Genomic DNA, 10,843 nt, shown 5'->3' with positions numbered 1-10,843 from the left:
TCCAGAGACGGGCGCAGCCCGCGGGCCCCCGAGCCCACGAGGGAGGTGTGGTGGGCCGCAGGGCTGCAGGGCCCCGGCCGCCCAGCCCACCGAGCTCTTTGGAACGTCCCCCTTCACACCGTGTGTCCACGTGTCCGCAGCCGGTGGCCAACGTGCCCGACCGACCCCCTGTAAGCAGGAGACGCTCCGCTCGACGCCCGTCTGCCGTTTCCCAAAACCCTTCCCTTGGAACGTTGCTCCTTGGGGCAGAAGGGCCCCTGCTCGGGAGAGTCGGGGACCCGCCCGGGCAGACGGCGGCCCGGACTGCCGAACGACGGGGTTCTCGGGCGCGTGCACGCCGAACCCTGGGAAAACGGGACTCGCCAGGGGGCTGTTCTGCCAGTCACGGGTAACTGGGTTGGTCTCCGCGGGTGGATTTGTGGAAATAAAGGGGAAACGCGGCGTGGGTCTGGGGCGGCGGGTCGTGGAAGGGCGGCGGGCGTGGGGATGAAGGGAGGCCCACCGGTCTCCAGGCTCGCCCGCACCCACCTGCTCTCCCGGTTGACGAGATGCCCCAGGATCGTGTTCCGGGCAGAGCCGCAGCCTGTGGCCCCTCCCGCCCGAGGCCCACGCTGGCCGTTGCCATCGCGATCACCGCCAAGCTTCGCCAGACGCCAACGAGCGGGGTCAATAAGCTGCCAGATTTACGTGCCCGCGAGCAGGAGCCCTGGAGGGCAGCCGGCCGGCACCCTCGCCCCAGCCGCCAGCGCCAAGGCTTCGCGCCCCCTTTCCGGATTCGGACCAGAGAACTAGATCCGCGGGCCTTGTTCTCACGCGTGGGCCACAGCCTCGCTCCTTCCCCCCCCCTTCTGTGAGGAAGACGGAGAATTCTCATTTATTTCTGTTTCCTTCTGTGTAATAAGCTCATTTTTTTTCTTGTTATACAGGAAAGGGGATTCTAATTTGCTGCCTTGGGACCCGCCAAGGAGCGAAGCCTCAGTGCACGGAGCACGCCCGGGAGAGTGCAGAGTGAGGGGCGGCTGACCTTGGCCACGGATTGCGCGGCGGTCACTGAAGCTGCCAACGACGATAAATTAAGCTCCTGTGCTCGCGGCGCATTTGGAGTGGCACCAGGCAGGACCCGGGCTCCGCACAAGCAGCACTTCGCCCGTCACTCCCGTTGCCTGTCGTAGGCAAGGGGACCGGCCGCCTGCTTGTCCCTGAGACTCGTCACGTCCGAGCGCCCACCCCGGCACGCTGATGGCCAGGAAGGTGCCCCGAGGGGGCGGCGGTTCATCGTCCTCCGGGTGCCTGGCGGGGTGGGTGCAAGGGTGACACAGCGGGGGGGGACGGCCTTTTAAGAACTAACATTGAGGCTTCCCGAAGTAAGACCCACGTGTGGCAAGACGTGGGCTGAATTGCAAGACGTATTCATGAGGGTTGGCAGCATTTTCCCTGTCGTTCGAGGCCGTGTGGTCTGGTGTCGCGTGTACACATAGGCCGGGAATGGGCTCACCCGCAGCACTGCACCGGGTGCAGCATTGAAACCTTGCTGCGGGGCGGCTGGAGGCGAGGAAGCCCCACGTGAGGGGTGCTTTTACCAGGCTGGTGGGAGGCGCCGTACTCCCACGGACGCCCTAACTCGAGTGACATCTTGCAGAAACGTGCTGGTGTCTCCCTGGTACGTTACCAGTTCTGTGCTTATGGAGAGGCCTACGACGGCCCTCCCTGCGTCTTTCTTTTCTATGTCTCTCTTGTCTGTCCGCCTTTCATTCCTATGCCCCACGTGGGCACTTGCGGCGGCTTGTAAAGTGAGTGATCACGCACACGGGGGGCACTGGGGGCACGAGCAGACACGAGAAGCTGTGAAGAGGGTAGGAGGTCCAGATTCCCAGCAGACGGTGTGGTTGTCTCGGCATACCCTGGGAGGGCAGGTGTTTGAGGGGTGCTGGGGACAGCTTCCCTTTGCAGCCCGTTCCCCTCCACAACCCCCGCCCCCAGCCCCATGACAACTGCATGGCCTCTCCCTTTCATGCTCAGGATATTTGATAAAGTGGCTCAATAGCAGGGGACTACACTTGCTTGTGTCACAGAAGCTTGGTTTGGTCGCCATATCTCTGCATGAGACCCTTAGGATCGAAAGGACTGGAGGGCCACCTGGAACCCATGGGCAAGCCCCCTGCATGGCTGGTGGCAGCCGGCCAGCTCCGGGGCCTTCTGAGGCCATAGGCCGTTGCTTGGTCCGGACCATTACCTTTCTACTCGTTGGAACTGGCTGAACCACACGTCCCTGCTGGGCAGCTCCCTGGAGGGCTGAGAGCTGGCGCTCACTCGCTGCTCCGCCCTGACAGTCCCCCTGCTATGGCGCAGGTACCTGGGCTGGGACCTCCCTTCTGGGTCCGAGCAGGCTGGGGTTGGCGTTCAGCTTTCTCGCCTGTGCTCTCTGGCTAAGGCCGCTCGTTCAGAGGGATAACAACATGGACTTACTTTTCCCTTTCAGACAAGAGGCTTCATCTTTCAGCAGACTACACAATAGAGGGAAAGAAACAAAAGCACAGACACAAACCGATCCATTTGCACAAGTGAACTTACTCTCGGGACTAAATTCTAGTTCTTGGCACCACATTCTTCTGAAATGGTCTTGGAGCAGCATGGCAGACAATCTACTGAACCCGTTTCCCCAAAAAAGAGGTATTTGGCGAGGACGGATGGTTCTCATATTGGTCCTTGGTGGAGGGTTGTGGTTGTGGCTAAGTCACAACGTGGGGGAGGGATGCCTGGGGACCCAGGAGGCCCTTGGTTGGGTTCCCGAAGTTCTGCTTCCCTGACGGCAGGAGACTTGAGCTACATGTGTGGTGGGTAACGTATTCGTAAAGGGTCATTTTCCTGTTGTTATGTCGTAACTGCCACTAAAACTTTCTGCAGATGGCATTCAGCTGCGAGGAGACAGACTCTGCGGTCACAGTAAGGGAAGCACATCTCGAGCTTCCACCTAAGTCTGGACGGAGAAAGAGCAAGAGAATTTGGTAGGTTCAGAGGTCAAGCGAAGGGAGATGTCGGGCTCCAGGGCCCTTCACGTCTTGGCCTAAACCCAGCCTCACCCCCCACCCCCGCCCGCTGTGTCCATGGGGCCACTCCCCACCCGGCACGCTGGCTCCTCACTACCCGTCCACCCACAAACTAGGCTCTCTCCAGCTGACCTGACCGCTTATACGCTTCTCCCCTTCCCTCCTCTTACTCTGTAAGTCTTCTGAAGTGTCCCCCTCACAGAGACCTTCCCTCCACTTACTGCATTTGTATGGCTTCTGGAGTGTTTCCCCTGCACGAGCCCTTCTGTGACCATGTGCATGCACAGGAGCTCCTCTTTGGGTTTTCATAGGCAGTTTATTGTTGCTTACACGTGGACCTCTTAAAACCTGTTTTCTTTTTTTTTTAAATCTAGTTTTTAATGTTTGAATATACTTTTTTTTTTTTTTTTTTTTTTTTTTAGCACACAGTCCACTGGTTTTTGACAAATGCATAGCTGTGTGGCTCCTATACAATCACCTTGCAGAGTCCATCATCCTCCTGACGTCCTGATGCATCCCCCTGGAGTCAGTCTCTCCTACTCCACTCCAACAACTGCTCATCTGACCTTCGTCCCTATGCTCTTCCAGAACGTCACATAAATGGCATCAGCCCGTAGCCTCTTGGTTGGGCGCCTTCCACTTAGCGTGATGCATCGGAGCTGCATCCACCCCTTGTCAGTGCTGAGAGGTACTCCGCTGTGTACAAGGACAGCACCACCGATGGATATTTGGATTTTTCCTTATTTCGGTGAGTGTGACTACATCTGTTATAAGCATCTTATACGGGTTCTGTGCAATCATAGCCCGCATTACTCACTTGCTGTGAAGGAGGATTCTAGGCCGTGTGGTAAATGTATGTTTAACTTTGCGAGAAACTGCCAAGCCGCTTCCTCAGGTGGCTCTCCTATGGTGCATCTCACTAGCAGAGTTATCCGAGTCCCAGATGACCTCCATCCTTGGCAGCGTGTGTGCGATCTGTCATTTAAATTCAGCCACTGTGGTCGGTGGACAGGCTATCCAATTGTGGTTTTACGTTGCATTTCCCTGATGACTAATGATGTTGGCTGGCTTTTCATGTCTGTATTTTCCATCCATAAATCTTCTTTGGTGAAGCATCTGTTCACATTTTTGTCCATTAAAAAAAAATCGGGTTGTATGTTTTCTTATTTTTGAGTTTTGAGAGTTCTTTATATCTTCTGGATGTAAGTCCTTTGTCAGGTGTTTGATTTGCAAATATTTGTTCCCAGTTGGTGGCTTTTTAAAAAATTCTCTTAACAGTGTCTTCCACAGAGCAAAAAAGTTTTAATTGTGCTGATGTCTAATCTATTATTTTTTTTTATGGATCATGCTCCTGATGTCATATCTAAAATCTAATAGCCTAACCCAAAGTCTAAAAGGTTTTCTCCTATTTTTCACTTAAAACCTTTACAGATCTACCTCTTACAGTCATGCCTGTGACTCACTTGAATTAATTTTCTTGTGCTACGAGAGGTATAATGAGGCTTCTTTTGTCACATATGCATATCAATAAACAAGCACCACTTGTTGAAAAGGTGATCCTTTGGGTTGCTTTTGCAATTTTTTGAAAAGTCATTTGAACATTTTTGTGCAAGGGTACCAGATTCTCTATTCTGATCTGTGTATTTATCTTTTCACTAATACTACATGTGCCTAACTCACTAGTTCTTGGAGCTTTCTTTGTTTTTGTAGGACACTTGGGGTTTTCCAGGTGGACAATCATATTCTATGCAAAATGGAGACAGTTTTATATCTCCCTTTCCATTCTGTATGCCTTTTATTTCTGTATCTTACCCCATCTCTCTGGGGGCCACGGACCCCAGTTGAAAAGAAGGGCTGGGAGGTGACGTGCTTGCTTTGTTCCTGATCCCAGGGAGTGAGTCATTTGGTCTTTGGCCATTAAGTAGAGATACCATATATCAAATTGAAGAAGTCCCCTTCTCTTCCTGTTTATCTGAGAGTTTTTATCATGACTGGATATTGAATTTTGTTGAATGCTTTTCCTGTATCTATAGATGTGATTATGTAGCGCTTCTGTGGTGTGTCGATGTGGGGAGTCACGTTGATGGATTTTCAGATGCTGACCAGCCTCACACCCTGGGATAAAGCTGCTTGCTTATGATTTGTTATCTTTACTAAAATTTATTTGCTAAAGTTTTCTGGAGGACTTTCATGTCTGTGCTCACGAGGGATATTGGTCTGCTCTTTTATTGTAACGTCACAGTCTGGGGTTGGCATCAGAATAATGCTGGCCTCTTGGAATGGGTTGACAGGTGTTCCTGCTTCTCTTTTTTAGGAAGCAGTTTCGTGGAGCCCATTTGGTAGAATGTTCGATCGCGTTTGCCAATAAAGTGTTCTGGAGTTTTCTTTGTTGGGGGGTTGATCGTGCCCCCAGGTTTTGGGGGCTCTGCCCTTTCTTCCCGTGTCTGCTTTCCTCTCCGTTCTGCAGGTGGAATAGTTTACGAGGATCTGTATTCAGGCTCTCGGACTCATTTTGCCATTTGCATTCTACTGTTGAATCTTCCTGGTGATGTTTACTTTCACTTCGAAGATCTTATTTTTCAGTTCTAAAGCATCCTCTCTTTTTTTTTTTTTGTTGTTTTGCATAGTGTCTCCTTCTCTGCTGAGACATCTGTTTTCCCCTTTGTCTCAAGTGTTCCCCTTGCTCTCATAGACCACGGCTATAACTGCTGCTGGATCCTCTCAAAGTTGGCATGTGCTGATTGTCTTTACTCTCCAAAGTTGGTCGTATTTTCCTGATTTTAGTACGTTGAATAATTTTGAATTATATCCTGGATATATTGAATTTTATGTTGTGAGGTATTCTGTTGTTGTTTTTTTTTATTTATTTACTCACTTATTTATTTATGTAGGCCCCACACCCAGTATGGAGCCCAACTTGGGGCTTGAACTCACGGCCCTGAGATCAATACCTGAGTTGAGATCAAGAGTCGGATGCTTAACCATTCAGGTGCCTCTAGTTCTGTTTAAATTAGTGGTTCTCAGTTGGGTGGGATTTTGCCCCACAGAGGACATTTGGTGATGTCTGGAGTGCTCCTGGCATCTGGTGGGTAGAGGCCAGGGATGCTGTTAAAGCCCCTACAGTGCACAGGACAGCCACCTTCCCCCCAGATAATTGTTCAGTCCAAAATATCGACAGTGCATAGGCTGAGGAACCTTTGCTTAGATTGTAGAGAATAAGGTTCAGACTGTGAGTCCTGTCCCACCATCTGCGGGAAGTGGTTTCAATGTCAGCTCAGCCTTCCGAGCCTTTGCTGTGATTCCTTGGATTTGTTCCACGCGGCACGGCTGGGAAGTAGGCCTGGAGCTCATGTTGGCTCACGTGGGTCCTTGGTGGCTCTTCTTCTTGAACTGCCTCCCTCAGGGTGTCCCCAACGTGCTCTGGACCACAGTGGCACTTCCCAGTCCTCGGGCTGGATGGTTCCGGCTTCCCCGAGTTTTAGATTTGTCCTCCCCTCCGTGCACTGTATTGTGATCTCGTATAACTGGGCTGGCTTTGGGGGCAAGGTGGCAAGAGAAAAAAAGAAAGAATAAGCAGGATTTCCCTAAATTCTTTGGAACTCAGAGGCCTGATTTCCTGCTTCTCCACAAGAGAAGTGTTTTTTATTTTGTTTTGCTTTTCCCTGGGCATTTGAGGAGCCTACAGCCCGGCCGGGGCCGCAGCCTCGTGGTGGGCGGTGGCTTTGCAGCAAAGCCAGGGGAGGACATGAAGGAAGAGGATCCCCTCGACCTGCCCCCAGCACCCTCTGGCTCTCCGAGGCCCCTCTTCATGTCCTCTGGCCAGAGAGCGGGGTTCCTTCGGCCTTCTCTGTCCTGCTTCCCGCGTGGTTCAGAGGCCCAGACTGCCTGAAGCCAGCCTGATAGGAAATGGAGGAAAACCCAGAAGCTCAGGACCACACTGGTCATTTGTCCGGTTTCACCTGCCCTTTCCCGTCTTCCCACTGCTGTGGGCTTGTCAGGGTCCTTGTCAGGGTCCTCGGATGCCGGCGTGTGGCCTTCTGTCCAGAGCATTAGCTGTAATCCCTGGAGGTGGCTTGTGGTGCATCCGCTCCATCGTGGCTGACACCAGAGGTGATTGGTTTCCTTTTTTAAGACAGAGAGAAGGGAAGATAAAACAAGAGTCTGGGCGGTGCCCGGTGTAGCTTCTCCTAATCCTTGGAGTGCTGGGTTGGTTGGCATGGGACAGTTTTATTTTATTCTCCTCCGCCGTCCCTGTGAAGAGGGCGGGTAGAGCGCAAACACGGAGAGGACAGTGGAGCGTGGTTCTAGGTTCAGAGGCTCGGCCGTGCTCAGGCGTCCTCTGCACTTGGAGCCCCCCTTGCTGTGGGCTGTGGCCACACGACTGACCCCACGTGCGTGCAGCTCTGAGCCATACTGCGTGCAGCCCTTGCCTGGACCCCTCCGGTGTGGTCCTCAGGCTGACTGTCTGTGCTCCCTGTGCTGTCCTAGGGCTGACCGTCATGCTCCCCGTGCTGTCCTCGGGCTGTCCGTCCATACTCCCCGTGAGGGCCCCAGGCTATCTGTCCATGCTCCCTGTGGGGGCCCCGGGCTGTCTGCCCATGCTCCCCATACTGTCCTCGGGCTGACTGTCCGTGCTCCCCGTGCAGGCCCTGGGCTGTCCGTCCGGCCTCCCTGCAGCTAGCTGAGCGCCGAGGGCCAGCATGGCCTCTGTGGCCGTTCCGGTTGAGCCGCAGGCTGGAGAAGCCCCGGGTCCCCGAGTCACCGTGTGCAGAGGATGCGCCTGTGGCGGGTGCCCGGCCCACCCCGGGCTGTGATGTGAGCAGCACTAAGATTTCCCTGGTTGAAGTCACACCAAGTCTGCAACGGCCGTGAGAGTTTATCACGCTGACAAATACCATCTTTAAGGGGCAATTAGACTCTCTGCCTGGCTTGACCATCGAGGAACGTGCTGGACTTTTAATGAATGATTTCCCGTCTCTGATCCCGTCTTAGCCCCTACCCGCTGGCGTGCATTAATTTGACCCACTGGTGTTACTCTTTTCTTCTCGCAGCAATGCTGAAAGATAAATTGAAGCAATCTCTGGAAGATTTTGAACTCTTTGGAGGAAAGAAAGTGTATAAAGACAAGGCATCATTATCATCATAATCTTGAGCACCACTCTGCCAAGTACACAGAGAAATTATTAATCATCCCTTAACTTTGACGGAACACAACTATCATTTCTGCAATTGAGATCTGCAGATAATTAGAAAGCACGCTGCCTCAGCCTACCAGTTGCCGCCTTCCCTCCTGATTACCGGGGTGTCCTTGGGTAGGCCTCGTGCCCATGACAGCCGCCAGGACGCAGCCGAGGCGCCGCGGCGGCAAGTGTGCTTGGGGAGAGCGCGCGCCGGCGACAGGACTCCCTGGCACAGTGTTCTGGGAAGCGGCACACTCGGCCTGTCTCTGTCACTTGTTAGATGTGGTTTAATTAAGCAAGGAGGGTCACCGTGGGGAAGCCTGCTCTGCCCACGATTTGATTTGCGAGATGGTTGAAACGTTTGGAAGCTCCTTTAAGAGACCAGGTGGTAAAAATGAGGGGGGTCGTTCACCTGAGTGGTTAGATGCGGAGCAGCTGAGACACACGACACTTTGTGGAGGGCGTTCCCGGGCGGGGGTGCCTCCGACCTGGTGCTGGGGGCAAGGAGCTGGGGCCACCCGGTGCCCCGGGGGCTCCTCGTGCACCCACCTGCAGGCCCCGCCAGGCCGAGGGGGCCTGGATCCCTGGGAAGGCAGGGAAGTCTGCCCCCCCCCTTTATTATTTTGATGCAGTCATAGGTTCACCCTGGCTGTAAGACGTAACGCACGGGGATGGCGCCCTCTCCGTCATCAGTGTCCCTCTGCAAGGACACCCTGCAGGACCGCGGCAAATCGCACAGCCAGGCTGTCGGCCCGGATGCAAAGCCCGGCCCCGTTGGGGTCTCCCGCTCCCCTTTGTGCGTGCTTGTGTGTGCGTGTCGCTCTCGCGGCTCGGCCAAGGCGCCTCCGCCTCGCCGTCCTGGTCTGGAGAGGCGGCCTCGCTGTCTCTGCTCTCCGAGCGTGGCAGGGATGTGGCGAGGACTCCATAAATCTTCGCTGAAGAACTGTTCAACTCCCCCTGAAGGGAACCGTAGGACTTTCATGCCGAATCAGAGACGTGATAAGGAAGCATTTGTCAAAATAGATGAGGCCCTGGCAAAGTCCCATCAGCCAAGGGCTTCGAGCAGAGCGTATGCCGGCAGCACAGCAGCGGAGGCTCTCTGCGGGCGCGTCTGTCCGCACGTGAGACACGCGTGGCTGGGCCTGCCAGCAGATCGTCGCATCTCGAGCATCTGAAGCATCTTCAGGCGTCCAGTCCCGGTGCTGTGACGGCCTCCTCTCGCGGAGTGACGCAGATGCCGGAGGACCGTGGGCAGGAGCATCCTCAGGGCTCTAATGAGGAGCTTCCAAGCCTCTAGGGCATCGCCTCCGATTGCCATGCCCTGGGACACGTCACAGCAGCTCCTACTGGTTTGCAAGACACGTGTCCTGGGCAGCGGGTGGCACGCAGGCCTGGACGCCGTCCATGCTCTCGGTGGCGCTCCGTCCGCAGCAGGCTCCTCCGCTGCCGCAGCCGACGCTGTGAGGGTAGAAGGGTAGTGACACGGCGGCAGCTTGGGGGTGGCTGCGTGCTAGCTGCACCACAGGAGAGTGGTGGGCACGTGGGCACGTGGTCCTCGCGTGGTCCTCACATGGTCGTTGCACGGAAGTGGCGTGGACGTTGTGCGGCAGGTGTGTGATGACAGCATGATCCTTACGCGGCAGGCACATGGTCGGCGTGTGGCTATGTCGTACCCACACGGTACGGGCGTCATAGATGCGAGCTGCGGCGACTGGTACTTGGGGACAGCTCCAGGTGCTTAGAAGAGCCGTGACCTGGATCCAGACAGACACATGGTCAGGTCCTGGTTGCACCGCTGACCGCCGTGTGAGAGCCCTCGGTGCGCCGGCTCCCGCCCGTTGCGGCCGCACGGTGCCCTCTGCGGACTTGCACTCAGCGGGGCAAACTCTGCATGTGCCACACGGGGCTTGGTTTATCGTTGGAGGAGCTCAAATCATCTGACCCTCAACCAACAGAAACCAAAAGGCGTTCGTGCCTCTCGGGGCCGAGGCCTGCACCGGGGGCCGGCACCCCCGTGTCAGGGGAGCGAAGGGCAGCGGCGGTGTCCCAGGGGTGGAAATGTCCCCGGGCAGCACGCTATGCAGCACGGGCCACCGCGGGCACGACAGTGTCCTGAGTCAGGCTCACCGTCCCGTAGGCCTCACCTGCCTGGTGCGGAAACACCACCGGCCCTCCTGCGGAGCGGGGAGGGGCCGAGGGGCCGAGACCTTCCCCCACATACGGGTTCTTGCACAACGGATGCAGCCCCCCAGGTTTCTCCATCGGGAAGCAGGGACAAGCCCCAGTACTGGCGGGGCCGGCTACAGAGGCAGCGCTCGCGTTGCGCAGTCCCTCCCCGCCTCCCTGGGCCACGTGCCCCGGCCGTGAGCAGTCTCTGCCCTGAGTCCCCCACCCCGTGCCTTCGCCTGGACCGACCCCCCTCGGCCCTGCCGGCGTGGCTCGGCCAATCCGGTCCCGGGACACAGGCAGGCCTGCAGGGTCCGGGGGCCTGACCCGCCTCGGATCTTGCTCCTCCCACTTCGGTCTCTTCACAACAACGAAGTGGAGCGAGTGGAAGTCAGATGAGGAGTTTCAACAGCGCAGTGAGGGTGCGGGTGGAGGGGGTGCGCTGCCGGG

The 10,843-nt window shown here is 55.8% G+C and overlaps 1 long non-coding RNA gene across 2 annotated transcripts; it reads left to right on the top strand.

The window, feature by feature from the left end:
• Positions 1-931: 931 nt before the first annotated feature.
• On the top strand, positions 932-10,814 carry LOC112664917 (uncharacterized). 2 transcript variants are annotated; one of them, XR_003140117.3, is made up of 5 exons: positions 932-1,298; positions 2,480-2,670; positions 2,905-3,005; positions 3,470-3,795; positions 8,099-10,814. It is a non-coding gene; the product is annotated as an uncharacterized LOC112664917 (long non-coding RNA). The 2 variants fall into 2 exon arrangements; XR_003140118.3 differs by lacking the exon at positions 932-1,298 and adding an exon at positions 1,336-2,349.
• The last annotated feature ends 29 nt before the right edge of the window (positions 10,815-10,843 follow it).

The sequence above is a fragment of the Canis lupus genome, chromosome 17, assembly GCF_003254725.2.
Source record: "Canis lupus dingo isolate Sandy chromosome 17, ASM325472v2, whole genome shotgun sequence".
NCBI lineage: Eukaryota > Metazoa > Chordata > Mammalia > Carnivora > Canidae > Canis > Canis lupus.
This window is presented reverse-complemented; position numbering and strand designations above follow the sequence as displayed.